We start from the raw sequence: 13,277 nt of genomic DNA, 5'->3' as shown, positions 1-13,277 counted from the left end.
GGGAGGGAGGGAGGGAGAGGGAGAGGGAGGGGGGCAGGGAGGGAGGGAGGGGGGAGAGAGGGAAGGAGAGAGGGAGAGTGCAAGGGAGAGAGGGAGGGAGGGAGGGAGAGGGAGAGAGAGGGGGAAGGAGGGAGAGAAGGAGAGAGAGAGGAATGGAAGGAGGGAGAGATGGTTAGAATGAGAGAGAGGGAAGGAGGGAGAGATACACAGAGAGTAGGAAAGAGAGAGAGAGAGAGAGGTTGATTCTGCATGTCTCTAGGAGACTAACTCAATGACAGAAATACTCAGAGAGAGGGGCTCTGAGGAACAGGCTGTGCAAATACGATTAATGTGTCAGAAGAAACCCACGGGCCGCTCGCGGGAGGGGTGTACTCACCGCACTGCTTTAGACAACAGGTCTTCCCATCGTCAGACTTCCTGTCCATTTATTTCTGCGTCTCTTCCCTTTGGCTTGCATGCAATTTTATGTGCAATCCCACCCTCCCCCCGGCAAGACTTTATTCTGTTACATTTTCTCAAATAATTTGTGAACCTCTTTCCTTTTTTGTTCAGGTAATATAATTTTTATTTTTACAACGCACTTGGTCTCATTTTTAGGAGCCAAAAGGGGAACAGAACTTCTCTCTCCCAGGGGAAAGTAGTCCATTGTTTTTTTTTATTTTTTACTTCCTGTTCAGCGCGTACGTGGACATCGAGTTCTCTGGGTATCTGGGTATAGCTTCCTAACTGCTTGCTATATATCAGGTTTTTTATTATCAGCCTTCCTCTAGCCTGTACAACTTTGACAATAGTTCAAAAAGGGCAATCAAGCATTATTAAGCAACCATTACAAGGGAAAAAGTTCCCCCTAGATAAAACTGATAGAATTTACAGTGGACGCATTAAAAATGTATAAGATTATGTATAAGGTTAAAATCCAAAGTTTCTTTTTTTGTGTGTGTGCACCAGCATAAGCAAATGTGTGTGTGTGTGTGTGTGTGTGTGTGTGCGTGTGCATGTGTAGGTGTGTGTGTGTGTGTGTGTGCGTGTGCATGTGTAGGTGTGTGTGTGTGTGTGTGTGTGTGTGCGTGTGCATGTGTAGGTGTGTGTGTGTGTGTGTGTGTGCATGTGTAGGTGTGTGTGTGTGTGCGTGTGTGTGTGTGTGTGTGTGTGTGTGTGCCTGCATGCCTGCTTTGTGAACATACAGTTCTAAATTTCCCCAGTCCATTTTTAATTGCATTTTGCACATCCTGGACCAGTTCAAAGTCAAATCTGAAACACGGCCCTAAATGATCACGTTTTTGACGACGCTACAGGAAACTCGCTCACTCGTTACTCTCCGTGGTCAATTTCCTGGCGCTGTGTCATCAGGTGGTAATGCGGGACGTCGCGTCGCACATGAATTCGTAATGCACGCCACTATATTATCTGAACGTGGCCCAGAAACCGAGGCCGTGAGCTGAATTCAGCCGCCTGATCTGTCTCAGACCGTTAAACACAGGCTAGCTGTTAGCACACAGGTTCCTCATCTCTCTGGCTGTAAATCTCCAAAGAGAGAGAGAGGATGGAGAGAGAGAGAGAGACGGGGGATAACTGTATGCCTGAACAAGCAGAATATTTATGGCCCTTTATTGCCGCGAAGCCGATTCTGAACGACTGAGAACTTTATCGACAAGCTTAGTTGTCTTTCCACAGGCGTGAGTTAGGCCTCCAGTACATGGCTTCTTTACTCAGGAGAACCAACCCCATACGTATCAAAACTACGTTTCGATGGCAGGCGTCTGGAATCTTATTCCCACCGTCGTCCGGCTGTGGGGGTCGCGTCAAGGTCAGCGGCAGACCATAGAGCCCATCCATGCACTAGAACAGTCCACAAAAACAGGTAACATAGCCCTGGCTTTGAGCTTTGGTTTGACATGACACTGGTCTGAAGACCAGCTAATGGCCCCTGTGAAGCTGATTTGTAAATTATTTGCGACATCCGTCCAGTCGCTTTCACACGGTTTATCTAAAATCTGCACTCGGGGCCCTAACCGCAGCGCTGAGATAAATTTTAAAAATTCAGGAGCTGTCTGCCCAATATTCAGCCGAGGATCTGACAAAACCGGTGGAAGAGCACATAAAATGGAATTTAATACAGTATCGGCCTAACAGCGGTCTCTACTCTCAAGCCACGGGCTTCAAAGTCAAACAGCGCTGTTCTTAAAAGAGACCGATAAACTCCCCACCCCCCACCCCCCGCCCCCTCCCAATTTGGCAGTTGCGTAAGCGCCGTGTTGTCAGAGTGTGTTCTCTCAGACGCGTGCGCTGCGTGTGTTGTGACAGTGGAGCCGGAGGACTCCAGACACGCCAAGAAAACACATCACAATATTTATTCTCGCATTTATTATTCTATTATTATTTTTCATGTTATTTATGCTTATTTATTTATGGTTCTTAATGTCAGCCACAGTCACATTACTTAGCAGAGCCTTCTGGATCCTTCATGATGCGCATTCGTTCTATTTTTTATTTTTATTTTTTTCTCTCGCCCAAAAAAATGAAACTTGCTTGGCAGTAATCAAAAACCATGATCTGTTTATCCGTCGGGTGCATGTACAGAGCGTGCAGCTAAATGTTTTTGGGAACTGCTTGAACCCCAAGGCTAAAGAAAGCTCACACAACTGCATTAACCAGTGCTGCAGAATGCTCTAGAAAGAAGCAAAGGTGTCTGTTTGTGTGTATGTCTGCTTCAGAGACAGAGGTGAGGTTGGGGGGGGGGGGGGGTGGTGACTGTTGTTCAACTTTCTGGGGTGGGTCACATGAATAAAACATAGAATGCCTCCAAAAACCTTTCCCTGCAGTCGTGCTCGGTGAGGACAAGTGCACACAAAAATACACCAAGAAGGTACCAAATTTAACCCTTTGAAGAATCTTTTTCTCTCTCCCACAAACTCCAGAACTCCACTGCTTTCAGTCACCAGCATCGACTGTTACATCAGCATTAGAATGTTCAGTTAAGAACGATCTAATTGTATATTTGTGATCTTACCCCGTTAAAGGGTTAAATTTCCACCCAGCTGTTTTGCCGCCTCTCAGGGACACGAGCTGACGAATGGCCATGTTGCTGATTAAGGACCGGATTTAATCAACATTTGTTGTTAATTTTAACACAATCACTGGCATGAGAAAAAAGCTGGCACTTGCTGAACTCGCCATATGGTGTTTGGTGAAGGAGCAATGTGGAATTATGGAAACTTTTGAATGAATCCAGACCGAAATCCAGATGATTTCATACCTTTGTGGTGACTGACAACATGGCCAGGTGTACACAGACTATAAAATTAAAGGGCATGGGTAAATTAATTTACTGACTGCAATAATGTTATGGCATGTAGTGGGGTTAAAAAAAATACTCTCATCTACATACTTTCCACAAAAATTAAATAAATATGCACATTTAGGGGTTATTTAAAATTGGTTCTACTGAAAAGAACTTCCGTGTTAAAGCTAGGATTTTCTCCCTCTCTTTATGAGAAACAAATTCAATAGATAAATCAAATCCTTTCATAACACATCTGACAGGTGAAATCTGCAAGTGAATGTAGTCGTTATTTTGTCAAAGGGATAGACAGGAAATTGTCACAGGTTTGAATGCAGTTACACAACCTCTTTCACTGCACCAGGGCTGGACTATACACACCGCACTCTCTTCAGACCTTCAGATCACGACCTTTGACCTTGGACCTTTGAAAATGTGTTTTCTCATTAAATTTGTTCCCCCTGGTTAAATTTGCTCTGGGATTTTCTTCACACTTCATTCTGTTGAACTTAATACATTCATTCATTTTCAGCCAAGGCTGATCTGATGTGTGTGTGTGCGTGAATGTGTGTGAATGTATGTGAGCGGTGTGTGTGTGTCTGTGTGAGCGTGTGTGTGTGTGTGTGTGTTTGTGAGTGTGTGAATGTGAGCGTGTGTGTGCGTGTGTGCGAGTGTGTACGTGTGTGTGTGTGTGTGTGTGTGTGTGAGTGTGTGTGTCTGAGTGAGGGTTTGTGAGCAGTGTGTGTGTGTCTATGTGTGAGTGGATGGGTGTGCGTGTGTGCGTATGTGTGTGCATGTGAGTGCGTGCGTGTGTATGCGTGTGTGTGTCGGCGTGTGTGTGTGTGGAGAGAGAGGCGGGGGGTGTACTGGGGGAGGATGAAAACTCAAACACATGCGGCTGCACCCCTTACAGAGCGCTGCTGGAAACAGGCGGGTGGTGACCTACTTTTCTCCGCTGCAGAATCTGTGGTTGTGAAGCGCAGCTCAGATCCAGGCTTGTGTCTGTGTGTGAGCGTTAAACAACACAAAGGGCCCCACCAGCGCTGCCTTACGTAACTGGAACAATCCTTTCTCTTCACTTCCTGTTTCCCTTTCAACCCCCCCTCGCATCACCCCACCCCCCCCCCCTCCCCCCACAAAGAATTGAGGCCCCATGCCTCAGTGCAACCCCTCCTGCACCCCTTTGTGAATCCTCTGGGGTCCAAAAATATTCCAAGAATGCCATACCATCTCCACCATAATTACTGCACCGTTCCCCAAAAAAATTCAACCAAAAAAAAAGTTTTTTCTTGGCATTGCCGTCGCTATTGTTGATGTTTTTTTTGGCCTCTGCTCTGCTAGGGGTGCGTGCCTTTAACGTTGGAATTCACCAACGTTCACTTCTGCCGGCATCAGTTAGGGTGGCGCAAAAACACCAGGCTGCGCGGACCGCGTCAGCCCATTATGTAAACTGGGATTATAAATAGAGTCCCAGTACTTTTCCCTCCGTGCCGTGCCGGGCCCGGGCTTCACTGGGGCGGGAGAACGACTCCCTGTCTGCCCCTCCCATCCGGCACGGAGCTGAAAACCAGGAATGCTGAAGTGAGGATGCTGGGATGGACAATCCCCTTGCTGGAGGACCGGTGTGTATGTAGGGCCGTATCTGAATCAGCCTCCTATAACTACCGTGTCCTCAAAATAGGTGCTGTCTACTAAACACACTGCCTACTGTTTAGTGCATATTTTTTTGTACACGATGGGCAGTATGCGAACAATATCCTCCATACTATTTTCCTACGGCACTGCGGAAGTGTCACCCTTGTAGTTAAAGGCCCCAGCTCTTCCCCTCTGATTTATGGAACTTCCTCCCAAAATGTATGGTCAGCTTCCTGAGAAATGTGCTCCCAAATCCCCCACCTCCGCTTTAGGTGCATCTATACATTTTTTTAAACCACTTATTCCTGGTCAGGGTCACGGGGGGGAGCCTATCCCAGCATGCCTTGGGTAAAAGGCAGGAAGACACACTCGACAGGTCACCAATCCATCGCAGGGCCCACACACCATTATATCACACATTCATACCCCCAAGCGCAATTTTGACTCTCCAATTAACCTAACCTGTATGTCTTTGGACTGTTGGAGGTAACCAGAGTACCTGGAGGAAGCCCACATGGACACGAGGAGAACATGCAAACTCCACACAGAAAAGCCCTCAGCTGGGATTTGAACAAGGTGCTGTGAAGCAACAGCTTGAGTAACCACAGCTACAGTTTAGTGCAAAGGTCTCTCAGCATGTTTTAAAACCCTTTGAAGAGAAGGTTTTTTTTTTTTTTTTTTCGGAATGTTATTTCAAAATTCTAAGTCAGTGTTCTGGAACTCAATCGCTTTCAGTCACCAGCAGCGATTGTTACATCAGCACTGGAGTGTTCGCTTAAGAACATTCTAATGTATATTTATGATCTCACACCTTTAAAGAATTAAGGGGTTGAACTGAGGCCAGAGAACTGAATGCGTTTCATCAGTACTCTGCTCGCACACTGCCCTTTCCCTCACCTTATATTTTATTAATGGATAATAATCTAGCGGCTCGTATGAATTTTACTGAAAGGACATGAAAATGAAACTTGTTCTAGACACTGGCGAGCGCCTCAGCAGAATCCTGATTCGGGAATCTTGCTTATCTCAGAGACGTACATATTATCTGGCCCTGAAATGTGTAACATTCAATCATCAGTAGATTATGAAATATCAACGCTGTGCTTGGAGCCTTCCATTTTGTGGCAAAGTTCTTTTTTTTTAAATGGGAGGTCACAGAGAAAAGTAAATCTGGATTACTTCCCCCTTCATGCACACACACACACACATGCACGCACACAACTCCTAAAAAATTTCAGAAAGCTCCATAGTGTACAAATAAAATGATTTAATAAGCCACTGTATTTGTTGACGAATAGCTAAAACATAAATGGAATAACAATGTGATACTGCAAACAAAAAAAATTATTTAAAAAGATATGCGCAGGGAACATTTCCATCGGGGAAAATAATTCTGCCTCATGCTCCTGCTCTCCATGGTTGATTAAAATGCCTGGCTCCTTAGGCATGCTGCCCTATCCCCCCCCCACCTCCAGCGGAATGCGTTAAAAGGTCCAGAGGTTCCAGGTCTCAAGGCACCCATTCCACCCGGTCTCTTCGGTCGGGAGCCAGTGAGGGCCGTGCATCCATCCGCAGCCCCCGAGGACCGGCCAATGGCTACCGGGCGTCTCCAGGGGTGGGAGGGGCCGACCGCCCGACAGCACTTGATTAAAAAAGCAGTGGGGAATGAGTTGTGTGCCCGCGGCCTCCCAGTGGAAAATTCCAGCCATTTTGTTTTTTACTTACTCGCTGCTTCCAGCGCAGCTCCTGGGACGAGACGTAGGCACGATTGTTTTATTTTTTTTGGGGGGGGGGGGGGGGGGGGGGGGCAGGGAGCGGGGAGGATAGTCCCTGTCTGTTCTTTTTAATCTAGCGATGTAAACCCTTAGATAGAGTATTATGATGATGATGGTGATGATGATGATCAATATGATGATGATGATGATGATGATGATAATAAATGTGATGATGATGATGATGATAATGGACTGATGCAGTGATGAATATGATGATCAATATTATGACAATGATAATAAATGTGGTGATGATGTGGAATAAACGCAAAGAAATGTGTTTTAAGAAATTTGTGATGAAAAATGTTTTTCAGTGGATAAATAGGAAAATACATAAGACTATAGTCTTATGTTCAAAAAGAAAAAAAATATTTAAAAAAAATTAAATGTCTTTTTTTCCACACAGATAGAAAGGAAACCACATTTATGTAACAATCAAAGTGAAATAAATGCAAACACTTAAAAAAATTTGTGATTAAAAATGTTTTTCAGAGGAAAAATACATAAGACTATAGTCTTATGTCCAACAAGACCAAAAAAACTAAAAATATTTTAAATGCCAATGTTTCTTGGAGATGAATAGGAAATCATATTTATCCAACAATTACAGTGGAATAAATGCAAAGAAATGTGTTAGAAGAAATTTGTGATGAAAAATGTTTTTCAGTGGAAGATTAGCTAAATACAGACAATTTTATTTCACCGAACAAGTGCTGAGTCACATTAGGTGAAAGATTCTTCAGGATCTCTTGTAGTTCAACCGGACCAGGATCTTGATAGGTTGGCTTCAAGTCTCTTCAAGTAGGCAACTCTGCTCCATGGGTACCATGTACCAATTTCAGTAACTCCTAATCAAACAGGGTCAGTCTTACCTTTGTTGTGCACTATAACACCACCTGCTGGAAAGTCTGCTCCATATTTTAACTGAGTTCAATCATCCAAACAAACCTACCAAGTCCTGTAAGCCTAACAGTGCAACAGTTAAAAGTTACTAGAGGTCAAAGCCAAGAAAACAACAACCCTTACTAAACATTTAGGTTCAAGCACCTGGGGTACTTTAACCAACAAAATACCCACTGAATTACTAAAATGAATATTAGAAGTGTATCCAAAACAACTTACAGCAGACAATCACTTCATTATATCTTTAATAGGTTTTCACAACTGTTAAATGTAAGTAGCAACTCAACAGGAATTGGTTAAGTGCAGAAGATTGTTGTTGCTAGTGTTTAGGGGGTGGACTGAGGGACGTTTGGCTTTCGAACACAGCAGGAGTGGAGCCAAGGTGAAGCATGCCCGCTGAACTCACATAAACTCTCCCGAATGACCAGTGAATATTTTACTGCGTTGAAGTTGAAGGTTAGCGCAGACTATTAACCTAACCGGGGAGCAAATTGCCTCGCTGCATTGCCAGGGATGCCCGACACTCTAAAATGTCACTGGAGGTTAATGTACAAGAATAACAACATATGACACGGTATATCCTCCTTGCAAAAAAAACAAGAAAAGTTAGTATACTAAAGCCGTAAGAGAGTCAGTCATTAAAAATGACACGGTGGTGGCAGTGTAGTATTATTGGAAAGGAGCTGGCCTTGTAACCTAAAGGTTACAGGTCACAGGTTAGATTCCCAGTTTGGAAGCAAGGCTTGAGTATACATCCAGCTGTATAAACAGATGCAATGTAAATGCTGTGTAAAAAAGTAAAGTTGTATAAGTTGCTCTGAATAAGAGCGTCTGCTAAACGGCTGTAATGCAATGCCTGCTGGACACTGCCTGTTAACGGTGCAGAGCAGTCAGCAGTAATTCCGGGGCCGTTTCACCTAAAAAAAAAAAAAGGGGGCCCTCGCCCTTTTCGGGACGTGTCTAAAATAAGGCCGGCGCGGTAATCAGCAGCAGTCCGCGCTCAGGAAACAGGGCTTCCGGCCGCAGGAAACAGGGCTTCCGGCCGCAGGAAGCCGCGGACGGGCCGTGGAGACGGCGGTCTGCGAGGAAGCGGACGGGGGTCAAGCGTTGCGCTCCCGACACGCCGGGCCGGCGCTCCGCAAAATCCACCCCCCCCCCCCCCCCCAGCCAGGCCAGGCCCCCCCGGCGAGGAACGCCCGCTTCTCCTCTGAAGGTTCGGCGCGCGCCGTCCGACTCTCCGGCTCTGCACCTGTCTTTAAATAGGGCCAGAGGGGAAATGCCCGAGGTCTTCCCCTTCAGAGAACAAGGAGGAGCGCTGGTCTTTTCCCACCTCTGCTTTTATGGCCGGTCCTCCTCGTTGTCAGCGGAGGAAACGCAGCCTCTCGTTTTGGGCGTGCCCCATGTGCCCATCCTCGGGTCACGGGTATTTTCGGGAACATTGAGACAGACCACATGCTATAAGTGACCTGCACTAGAGTGTCTTTCATTTCAAAATCAGCACAGCACGGCTGCAAAAATAAGATATGCAATACTAATCCGGCGACATACTGTATCAAAAACATACTGCAGTCCACTGCATTCAGCAATATCATTTTATAAATTATGCTTTTTGGACTAGATGATGCTTTGAAGGAACTGAACAGGAATAGGTTGAAAAGATCGTGCAGGGGCAACTGGTCATGCCCCTCCCTCCCCCACTCTCACAATACCCAAGCCCTGGGAAGCCTCTTAAACTACACTCACTGTGGAAATATTTCTCTTTATTTGCTTCTCAAATGATACGGAATATGTTCCCTCCACCCTCCCACAGTTCTGCTCTGACAGAGCCCCCAGATGAATTGCGCCATTTCGCCATTCAATGAACAGGTCAAAAAATACTTTACATACAGACTCAGGATTAAAGTAAGTAACAGGACAGTAAATAGAAATGTAAACAGAATTCCATCAAGTGAAAGTGTTGCACACACAGTCATGTATATGGGGGGTGCTCACTGAGAACATACCTCAAAAGGAAAAAAAAAGGGGGAGGGGGCAGTGTGAATAAATCAGAAATATCTACACAGTGGATATTTTATTATCATAATAAAATGTGTGGATCTTACCAGGAAGGGTTGGGGGTGGGGCTGCTCTGTAGCTGTTTGAGAGGATGCAGTTTAGGGACTGGTTGTCGGGTGGGTGAGGGGGGAGTGGGGGGGGGCAGAGGGGGTTGCAAACTCCACTTGAAATGGGATCTCACACAGGACTGAATGGAGTCAAGACAGAAGACAATTGTTTAAAGGGGGCGGGGGGGGGGGGGGGGGGGGGGGGGAGCCGCAGAGGAGTTGGCATAGAAACAGGGAAAAGAGGTGGGGGGGTGGGTGTTTCCCTTCCCACCCCCAAAAAGGACCTCATCTCTATTTTTTTGTTAGTCTTTTCTGGAGTCAGGGCAGTGTCGATGTCTGACTGTCTGCCTTGCCCCCCCCCACCCCACCCCCAACACACCCCCGCCCGCCCCCATCCACACGCCCCTCCAGAGTCATTGTCCCTGCTTATCATACGATCAAACCCGTATCCTATTCAGACTGGGTTGGAACCTGTTTCAACTCCACGACACATTTAAGTCCATCCAAGGCTGTCGGGTTTTTTTTTCTCCCCCCCTGCCCACCCCTCACCGCATCTACCTGTCCCGTCCTCCCCGTTTGAACTGCTGCGTTTAAACTCTCTGTGTTCCTCTCAGCGGTCGTGTTTTAGGCAAATATTTCTCCTCCTGTCGTGACGCAGATGTTCCCGCCCCTCGCCTCGCCCCCGTCTAATCGCCCGTCCCGGCAGGGTTTGTAGACTCCCAGCTGCCCCGGCTCAAATATTTGCCTCCGGCCTCCTCTGTGTAAACACTCTGGGCCAATGAGACGCTTCGGCCAGCGTCCATCCAAAGGAACGCAAAAGACGGGGGGGCGTGTCCATCAGCCCGGAATCGATGGGTCTGCCCCGTCAGTTTGATAAAGTTTACTTAACTCTAGTATGTTTCTTTCGCACCTCTGCACCTTGAACTAATGCACTTGTTGTACGTCGCTCTGGATAAGAGCGTCTGCTAAATGCCTGTAATGTAATGTAATGTAATAAAGTGAGCGATCCGATGAAAAACACCTCAACGAAACACGAAGAGGCCGTCGGCGCTGCCGCCGCCACCGGTGTGACCTTTTGACCCTGTTGAGCAATGAACATGTGACACAAGTGTGTTGCTCAAGGTCAAGATGCTCCTCCATCCCAAGCCCCTCCCCTTCTGAAAAATCACGAATGAGAGATTTTCCAGGCTTGCTACAGTCCAAAAAGATCTACATTTATGATAATAAAAAAATGTACATGTATTTTTTGACTTTCATTTTACATTTTGTAATTAAAATCACAGTTCTTTACGGTGCACAGCCGTGAGGAAACTATATTTGTAGCTAGGAGGTTGCAGGTTTGAATCGAGGCACAGCCGCTGTAAACTCAAACTGCTTCACTGCATAGCCAGTTACACAAACATACAGCAGGCACCCCTCTCTTCACCCTGGAAAAGGTTAATCAGAGCAGCTTTACGCTCTGGCAGAGAGTGATTCATAAAGCATTCTTAGACTGTAAGTCAGGTGCGGTCTGAAACCAGCAGAAAAAAAAAAAAACTGGTAAAACCGATTACCCAAGAACACTTTGCAGTCTCCAAAATAACAGCAGTGGATCAACAACAAAACAAAAAAAACAACAACAAGCATGCGAAGGTCACGGTTCTCTTGAAAGAAACAATGTTTTTCTGGGAAAGAATGCGAGACGGGAGCAATTGCAAACATACTTTTGAGATTACATTACATCCTCTCAGTCTCTCAGTCTGTCTGTCTGTCTCTCCCTCTCTCTCTCTCTCTCCCTCTCCATGGTTCAGGCTGAATGTTTGAGTTTGAAAGACTTGAGCCTGTCCACACGTATCCCATGAGCCATGGCGTGCGGGTATGAACAGTAGGCACCGGTAACCTGGCAGGTTCATGCACCAGAGAAACGTGCGGCCCGAACCAACATGGCCGCCTACGTGACCGCCTCACCCATCCATAGCTCCCACTCGTCAGCGATTATTCTTTATTTGGTTTCCTGACAATTTTTTTTTTTTTTTTTTTTTTTTTTGCAAAGGCCTGTGCAGACGTGCAGAATTGAAGAAACTTCCCTGAAAGCCACTGGAAGGCTGGGATTTTTCTTCCTTTTGTTTTCCTCAAAAAAACGGGCCTGAACAGACGGCGGGCGTTAGAAACAAGCAGCCGCCCGTCGCCATCGAGCACTTCGTTTGTTGACCATTTTAATTGAGCTGAAAGGTTCCACCACTAACAACACGCACACAAAAAAAAAAACAAGTACTGAACATGCACCACACCCACGGGGCAAAAAGTTTTTTTTTTTTGTTTGTCCTTTGAAGACAAAACCACACCAAAGCAAACGAATCAGATTTTATTGAAACCATGTGAAAGATTTGTTCTGGCTTCATTGCTTTTTAGTGGTTATGTAGCAGTATGTGGCAACTAGAGTTACTCTGATGTTTTCCCTTTAGGTTTTAGTTATTATTCGACAAGTAAACATTTTTAAAAAAAAACTTTGTTGCATTCTGCAGATTTGAATCTTTAGAACAATACTGGGAAGTCTGAAAAGTAAAACATTCAGTTAATACTGAACTACTTCTGTTTGCATCCAACAGGGATCGATTGTACTCCATTACAGTAACATATCAGAAATAAACATGCTCAATCTATTTAACATTGAATATATTACTGAGTTGGGATTGAACACAGAATTAAAACTGAGTAGTATTCAGTTCTCAGTATTCAACAAGAGTACAGTCCAGTAAGAAAGGACCATGGACAATAGGACAAATGTTTTTTTTTTTATGTTATTAGTATTTTAGAAAGGGGAAACACTATGCCAAAATGTTTACCTATCTTAGTCAAAACAAGACATTTCTTGGGTAAACAGTTTTACCAAAATAGAACATCTTTTGAGATTTGAGATTTGGCAATACTGGTTAGTACAGTACAGGTAATCACCAAAATCCCCTGCTCTGGGTACTGCTTGTACCGAGGAATAGCAGAGAGCCAGCCATGCATCTCAATACATCTCCTTTCAGGAAAACAAAATGGCCGCCAAAGCACTGACTCACGCACAACCATTCAGCTTTCCCTGGCTTATGCTCTCTCCCTTTCCCTCCCTCTATCTCTCTCCCCCTTTCCCCCTCTCCCTCTCTCTCCAGCTCAGCCACTTTAAATACCCCAGTGACCGACTTGGACCCAAACGAGCGGCTCGCTTGTACAACAGGCTGGAACAATGGGTTACCAGCCATAACTCCGGCCCAGAGAACAAAAAAAAAAAAAAAAAAAAAAAAAAGACGTAGCAATGAAATGAAAACAACTTTGAGTTAATGGAAAATACAGAATGTACAATATGTCAAGGATGAATGACTGACACACAGCTGGCTCAGAAACACGCAGAAGATATATGATTAGCAAGCCGATCTAAAGATCAGGTTATCCCAGGTTCCTCAGCTAAGGAACTTAAGGACACTTGTTCCTTCTCAAGAGGTGATGCTGAATTTTTTTTAGCAGATGTTCACATGCTAACTCACGTCTCTCCGATCTCAGCTTCACACTCCACGTTTAGTGACGTACGCACGGGTACACTGCGAACGGACTAGTCATCAA

This window comes from Anguilla anguilla, chromosome 6, assembly GCF_013347855.1.
Source record: "Anguilla anguilla isolate fAngAng1 chromosome 6, fAngAng1.pri, whole genome shotgun sequence".
Lineage (NCBI taxonomy): Eukaryota > Metazoa > Chordata > Actinopteri > Anguilliformes > Anguillidae > Anguilla > Anguilla anguilla.
This window is presented reverse-complemented; position numbering follows the sequence as displayed.